At 44.6% G+C, this 7,690-nt stretch overlaps 1 protein-coding gene across 1 annotated transcript in view; it reads left to right on the forward strand.

Moving 5' to 3' along the window:
- The first annotated feature begins 3,239 nt into the window (after window positions 1–3,239).
- Window positions 3,240–7,690, forward strand: part of Mgst1 (microsomal glutathione S-transferase 1) — an 18,095-nt gene continuing 13,644 nt past the window's right edge. The window contains exon 1 of the mRNA XM_005364539.3: window positions 3,240–3,414. The gene's annotated coding sequence lies outside the window, so the exon portion shown is untranslated. The remainder of the gene's footprint in view (window positions 3,415–7,690) is intronic.

Below are 7,690 nucleotides of genomic sequence, written 5' to 3' on the forward strand. Positions count from 1 at the left end.
ACAAGACCATGACTCATTGCAATGAACACTTGCAAATAAAGATGTTAGGGCTAATGGGTATACTGTGTGACTTACTATGTCACACTATAGCTTCCACGATGAGATTTTTCTTTTTCTTTTAAATTTTATTTTTTTTTCTTGGCAGTGGGGGTGAGGTTGCAAGGGCAGAGGGTAGATATGAAGGGACAGGGACATCAATGGGATCTAGATGCATGGTGTGAAATCCGCAAAGTATCAATAAAAAGTTAAATTAAAAAAAATTATAGGCTGGGGCATGGATATAGTATGGTAGAACAATACCTTGCATGCACGAGGCCCTGGGCTAGATCCTCAGTGCTGCCAATGGCAGTTCAATGTAATCCTACAGCAACATTTGCACATTTGGAACACCGCTTATATTAACTTCACATTTTTGCTTTCCTTGAGCTTAAGGCATGCTTGTTTATTCAAATCTCTAAGTGGATATTCTTAAGTAGTGGGGTGTAAGTTGGCGGAGATTCTTGCTGACTTAAGGAAAAACAAAGATCCAAGGCAATTGAAAAGGGTTTTCCACGCATTTGCAGGAGGCCTAGTCTTGCATTGTTGTCAAGCCTGTCTCTTGTTTCCCCGTTGTGTGCAAAAAAGTTGGGAGTGCTAGGAGCCTAGTGCTTTGTCTTGGTAGCTCTACCTCTGTCTTTTCCTGCTAGGGATTTTTCTTTTCGTTACAGCAGTTATGTTTTGCAGAATGATCTTTGCTCGCTCCACCTCCAAATCAAGGGCTTTTGAAACTGTTGTAATATTTACTGCAGGACTATTTGTCTTGAAGTTTGGAGTGAGTTTTTTTTTTTTTTTGAAAGGTTTATCCTAATATTAAAAGGGTGGTAAGGGAAAAGGTTGAAAACCAGAATCTTTTTTTTTCACTCGAACTCAGACACGTGAAACAACAATCCTTCTCTTTAATCATGTGAGAGCACACCAGGAATGCAAGAGGCACCCAAAGCTGTGCTTGCTCCTCACCTGGGCCCCAGGCATCAGCTAAACACAGGATAAAAGCCTGGTGTCTCTGCTATGTTTTTGTACCTGTCCCCTTTTCTCTAGGATACCTGCTTGTCTTGGCAGATCAGCATGTTATTCTCTCAAGTAGTAGCTGCCTAGCCTGCCTCATCCTCCTGTAAGCCTGAAAGCACAGAGATCAGACATTGTTCTAAGTCTGCCGCTGCTTTGATTCCAGCACAGAGGACCCTCTATCCAGATACTGCATTATCCCTGAGAGAAAGTCTTCATCCTGTAGCAGAAGCAATCACTTCCTGTAAACTACCTGGCCCACTCAAGTGATAAGAAAACCATCTTCTGATCACCTTGTGGGACCAGATCTGAGCAGGACCAACTTGAGCAAGACCACACTTTGACCAGGACTGCTACATTATGTATACTTCTCCCTTGCCCCATTTCTTCTTCCACTTAAACCTACAGCTCATGCCCTGGACATAGACTTGGGGTTCCTACACCCCTTTATCTGCTCCTCTTCTTAGAGTGGCCACACTGTGTGAATCTCAGTGTTCTTAACCGGCCTGTTGGGGACTGCTGGCCAAAGCCATGGTTTTCTACCTTACTGTAGTTACAGGAACATGAGTACAAAGTATCCGTTCTTTCATGCCTTTCCTGTCTCATTTCTATTTCATGCTCAGTTATTAACCCTATGTTCAGATCTTTTATTCCAAAGTTCAATGGCAGCTTAATTTTTTGGGGCCTTTTCTGTAGTTAAACTCCTTTACTGTAAACTACTTAATTGTAGTTAAACCTCCTTTAGTTTTATCCTCAAACCAAACGTGCTTGATTCACTTAATAAATTTTTACTGAATTTGTCTATTCCGAGCAAATGCTCATATTACACCAGAGCAACACACGTATGTGTGGTCTTTCTGCTATGGACATACATACAATCGCTTTTACCAGACAGCCCATATTTGCTAAGACATTATAACACAAACCCTACATTTGTTGCTTAATTAGCTGATAGCTTGGACACATTTCAATTAGATCATTAGATGAATCTGGTTGCTTTTCCTCTATAAAAGCATGGTATTGACCCTTTACTGGTTTTCTGAATGTAAGATTATGAAGTCAAGAACTCTCCCGTATACTTCCTCCTCTATGATCTTATCTGCAGGATTTGTGCCATCTTCCTTGGCATAAATGAAGTTCTCTTTACGCCCTGGAGTACTCAAGTTTCACAGGGGAATTCAAGATGGCTGCATCTCCTCTCAAGTTCTTTTCCGTTGTAGTTGGTGTTCCAGCCAGGTTCCAGAGAGGAAGAGCTAACTAAGCCAAGTTTTCAAGTGAATTGAAAAGTGAAACCGAACAGTCTTCTCTGATGGTCTCTGAAGAAACCATTGTCAGGCCCAACTACAGAAAGTAAGGTACCTCTGATTTCTTTTTGGTTTAAGAAGAGGGTAGAACATAGAATTGTCTATTAAACCTTTAAAATAAAAAAGAGAGCAAGTCTTGGTGGTGCAAATCTCAGTACTCAGGGACTGAGACAGGAATGGTCACAAGTTTGAGTTTAGCCTTAGTGTATACAGCAAGTTCCAGACTGGGCTAAGTAGCAAAATCCTCCCTAAAACAAACAAAACCAAACTGAAGGGGCAAACAGACAAAAGTCAACCAGAAATTAAGTGGTACATACTGAAGAAGGAGAAAAATGAAAATGAGGAGGAGGAGGAAGAGGAGAAGGAGGAGGAGGAGGAGGAGGAGGAGAAATAAAAAAAGGAAAAAAATTCTCAGAGCAGTGTGGGGTACAGGTGTGAAATGGTGTATATCCGTGAGTGAAACTGTACAGACGGGAACATACAACACTTGGAACTTGTCAGAGAAGCCTTCAGAACTGTTCTTGGCCGCTCTGGTGGGGCTGTGTGCAATAGCTTTGATGTTGCCCTAACAACCCTGCCTTCTTGCGACACTTTTCTCAAAGTCACTGTGGAAAACACGCAACGTTAATTGCCTAACAGACTCAGAATTTCTCTGGTTCCACTTTGCACCCTGAAGGAGGGGACAAAGATGTCACAGCAATAGATTCCTGCCCCGAGTTGTAAACTTCCCAAAAGTTTTGTTTTTAAGTTTTCCACATGCAACACTTAAGGTCTTTTGCTTCCAGCCACATAAAAGTTAGCAGCCTTCCTATTTCTCTTGCTCCCGAAGTGCAGAGGTCCTTGGCTGAGCCAGGTCCTGGCCTGCAGCAGAGCTGAATCCAGACTTCTTCCGGGTGGGCGGTGGCCGGACCGCGGGTGATTCGGGGGCGGGGCTTGGCGAGCTCCGGAGGCCGGTAATTAAAGGAAAGCCTGAAAAGCGGCAGTGCCAGTTCCAGCCTTCTAGGTGAAAAGTCCCCGAGGTGTGCTAGCTTGGCCCCACAGCTTGCTGTGTTTCTCCAGGGATCAGGTGGGTGCACAGCCGGGGTGCTGCGCGCAGCCGCAGTGCTGCTTGCAGGCAAGGAGAGGGTGGTGGGTGCAAGGGGCCGGTGGGGGGCAGGTGTAAGGCAAGAGGATGGCTGTGCCTGTCTGACAAATCTTTGTTTCCTTTCGCTGCTTAAGTGTCTCCTTTGGTGGCCCGCTCTAAAAGAGAATTGTGCCTTTCTTTTTCTGCATTAGTTTCTGTTTCTCGAACTTCAAGAAGAAACTTGCAAGCACATGTCGTTTTGTGCTTAGCTTTCTTCTTATTTTCAAGCCCAAGGAGCACCCTCTTTTTTGGAAGGGCCATTTGATCTTGAGGGGAGGAAAAAGTACATGCGAGTTGTAGCAAGATGAGAAGCCACAGTGGCTTCAGCAAGTTCTGCCCGTTCGTTCGTATTGTGTAAAACCCTTCAGTGTCTCCTGTGACTCAGACATGAAGGCCTTTGCTCTTGCGGAAAGGCTGCTTGCTTTTCTAGATTCACCTTTGGTAGGCAAGCGAAGCTTCGAAAAGTCTTTAAGATAATACTGTTGTCAGATGCTTTGCAAAGACTTGGCAGGTCAAACTATTGTGGTACTGTAGGCAGAGGACCAGAGAGCAGAGGGAGCAGCCTTTGAGGGGCTTAAGTCAGGGGCCAACCTCCCCCTTCTCCACTCCAGTCTGGAGAAAAAGGAAAGGAGAAGAGCGTCTGCTTTGGGCTGCAGCCTGTGTTGCTCTGGGTGGACTGGGGCAGTAGTGGAGGTGCCTGGGTCTTCCAGTCTGTTGGGTTCAGTCTCGGGTGTTCCGGGGGAATTCCCGGGACTCTGATCACTTGTTTTTTCCTTCCCGCTTTTTCTCTAAGTGGCATGCGGGAGGATGCCAACTAAGCTGCTTTGTAAGAAAGAGTTTGTAAGAGGGTCTGTGAGTCTACAGTGTTCAGGAGCCATGCTGAAGCCACTGTTTGCTTTCCAGGAAGTGCCTCTTCCAGTGAGTTAGGGCAGTATTGCTTCTGCTGTTCTTGGCTTATTCCAATTCAAGAGGACAGATGTGTGCTGGCAATATTTGACTATTTTTACATATGACAAATTTGGTCCCCAAATTTGGTATTACTCTGTGATGGACAAATATTTTTAGGAAGTCGTTTTTGGTAATTCCTGAAGTTTGAGAGGAAAGTCAACCTGGTCTCCAAAGAACACCTGACTCCCCAGGGTCTCCAAGAAACATGATTCCCCATAGCCCCCTCTCCCTCATATCCTCCTCCATATCTATTTCATTACTTATCCCCTAACCTACCTCTCTCTTTCAAACCCACCTCGGACCCTTGTCCACTCTGAAATCCAAGCCCATATTCATTTACCCCACGTCCACCTTCCCTCAACATGCATTCCAGCCCCACAACTATCCTCTCACGTAGTTATCCCCTGCATCTCATGCTCCCCTGTAAGCCACCGTTATTTGGGCTTCTAAGTTCTCTTTCAATGAGGCCTCTCAGCAAGCTGAGGAGGTTCTGGCCGTCTCAATCCCGTCAGGACATTGTAGAGCCCACAAGCAGCAGCATGGCTCTTGCAATCCTCTTTTCCCACAGTGCGCTTGCAGCATTCGGGAGGTTCAAAATTGAAGAGTCATGGCCTTGTGGCCGTGTGCCCAGATTTTCTGTGTTTCATAACACTGAGGCAGGAGAGCTAAATAGTTGTGAGAAGAAAGGAACTTTGCTCTTCTTGGCCAAGGGCCCATGAAGGGAAAGGAGTGCTCTTCAACTGGAGAGGGCATCTTGTCTGTGAAACAGGGTGAAACACGGCAATGGGCGTTAAAGAGAATCTTCCAGGAGAGCACAGTTTCTTCAACAGTTCCTAGCATGGAACTCCATAATTCCTAATACTCTAAGGAGCCCGGAAATGATAGGTTGAGAAAACTGGGCCCCAGACTGATGCCTCCACTGTACCACCTGACTTTATTACTACCCTAAAGTGGACAAAAGTCTTCCCTGTGTTGTGTGTGGTCTTTCATCCCAAGCCATTCGTTTCTAGTCAACTGGCTGGTGTCCCTTTGTTCTCTCCCAACAGGAGTCCTGGGTAAATGAAGTGAATCTTGCGTAGTGGTGGTGGTCCCTAGAGAGGGCCTGGGGTTTAGAGGCTGGACTAGCAGACCTGGAGGCACATAGCTACAAACAGTTTGGAAAGCAGAGTCCCACAGTTTTAGACTCTTGAGTTAAAGGTTCAACCATCAACACCTCCAGGCTTGGCAATTGGTAGCTTTTGCCATTCTTAGCTTCAGGCAGCAGTGAGATAAGTGACAGCAAACTGAGCAAGCCGCAGAAGGTAGTGTTGTTGTTCTTCTATGGGCCTCAAGTTCTGGTCCTCTTAGCCCTGCAGTGACAGGCCTACAGGATCCTTAGCCTTGACAGTGACTGGAAGTCTAGTATTCTGACAAGTCTTTCTGGGATCAGGGTTCAGAGTTTCTACCTTTGGCCCTTATTGCCGTTGTCACTTCTGCTCTACACTGTTTCTTGCCCAGCTGCCTCTCATGGTTATTACCATGGTCCCTGGTACCTTAGGACTCTGTGGTCTTCCCTTGGCTTCGTAGGCAGACCCACTGTGCTAATGCTGAACATCACAAATAGTCGAGAAGCTGGATGTGGTGATACAGGCTTATGATTCCATCACTTGGGAGGCCTAGGTAGGAATGTAGAGAGTTTGAGGCTAGTCTGGGCTATATTGGGAGGCTCTGTCTCAAAAGACCACACACACAAGGTAGATGATAAAAAGCTACTCACAAAAAGGCTTTTGATGCTGTCATAGCAGGAAGCAATACAGGAAGGTGTCTCTATTCCAGCTTACAAAGTAATTCAGAAAAAGAATCTTGGCATGGACCATAGCAGGCATGCATGTAAGTTAAGGATTGTATTTGCACCAATTGTGGCATCGTCCCTATGCAAATGAAAAGCTGTATTTATTATGTATTTATTTATTTATTTAGTCACCTCTACCCCCATGGACACCCTCCCTGACAACCAGCTTTCAGTGGACATATTTTTGTCACTACACAGCCTTGCTGTTATTCTGGTTTCAATTAGGGGTAAGCAGGCTCATGACAGAAGAAAAAGAAAAGCAGAGTTCTATTGTTTTCCTCCATGTTGTCAGTGTTTCCTATTTGTTAATGTTCTTAGCATTACTCTTCATCCCCTCCCCCACATCCCTAGGAAGTGGAAGATGTCTGAGAGAGGAGGCTCATGGTCCCGTGGTGTATAGTAACAGGGACTTGGTACTGGCCAGTGTCCCAGAATCACAGGCTTGAGGAGTTCGCCCACATTCCTGACAACCTAGCAACTCCACTTTTTATCAGCTCTTTGTTTATTGTTTGCAGCTGCAGAAAACCTCCATCTCCCTTTCTTTCCACCTGCTAATGCCTCTGTATTTTCCCACTGACAGTTCTAGAAAGTTCCTGGTTTTTCTCTTTTTCTCCACCATGCTGAACAACAAAAAAATAACCACCACCAACAAAACCTTCCTGACTTGTTGTTCCAGCCCTAAAAACATTTTGTTCTGGGAACAATCACACAGACTTTTATTTTGAAGGTTATTAAATAGCAGAATTTTCTCCTTGATAAACTTCTTGAGTTTTTTTTTTTTTTTAAATTCAAAGTTTTTGTTGTATTTTTTCAAATCTCTGTTCCGAGGCATGGACCATAGGGATTCTTTATTAAGCTAATTAACTTTGCTGGAGCTCTGAAGGATAGGGCATTTTACCATGACTTTTATTCCCCCAATACCAGAGCAATAGCAGCTATATTAAAAACTACTGAGAGTATTATCTTGCACTGAGATAACACACTATGCTTTCAAGACCATGAACTCATGGAAGTGGATTAATTTACTATCATATATGGAATTTAAAAACAATTTAGAGAATAGCGAGCCCATTATTTTGTCAACTTCATCCAACTGTAGATAAAAAAAAAAACATCAGAAGAAAGTGTGTCTGTGCTGAGCGTGTACAGAAGTTTTTCTTCCCACTGACTTCTGAACGGTGCTGTGCAGCTGTTTGTGTGCTGCATGTGGCATTGGGTATGGAAGATGGAGATGAGATGATGTCCTAGCTCCACTCACTTGCTGTCATAGGTCATCCCTACCAAAAGTCAGTTAAGAAGGACAGGGTTTACTTAGCTTACACTTCCAGGCCACAGTCTATCATTGAGGGAAATCAGGGCAGGAACTGAAGCCTAAACCACAAATATCTCTCTCTCTCTCTCTCTCTCTCTCTCTCTCTCTCTCTCTCTCTCTCTCTCTCT

The sequence above is a fragment of the Microtus ochrogaster genome (assembly GCF_000317375.1).
Source record: "Microtus ochrogaster isolate Prairie Vole_2 chromosome 14 unlocalized genomic scaffold, MicOch1.0 chr14_random_2, whole genome shotgun sequence".
Classification (NCBI taxonomy): domain Eukaryota; kingdom Metazoa; phylum Chordata; class Mammalia; order Rodentia; family Cricetidae; genus Microtus; species Microtus ochrogaster.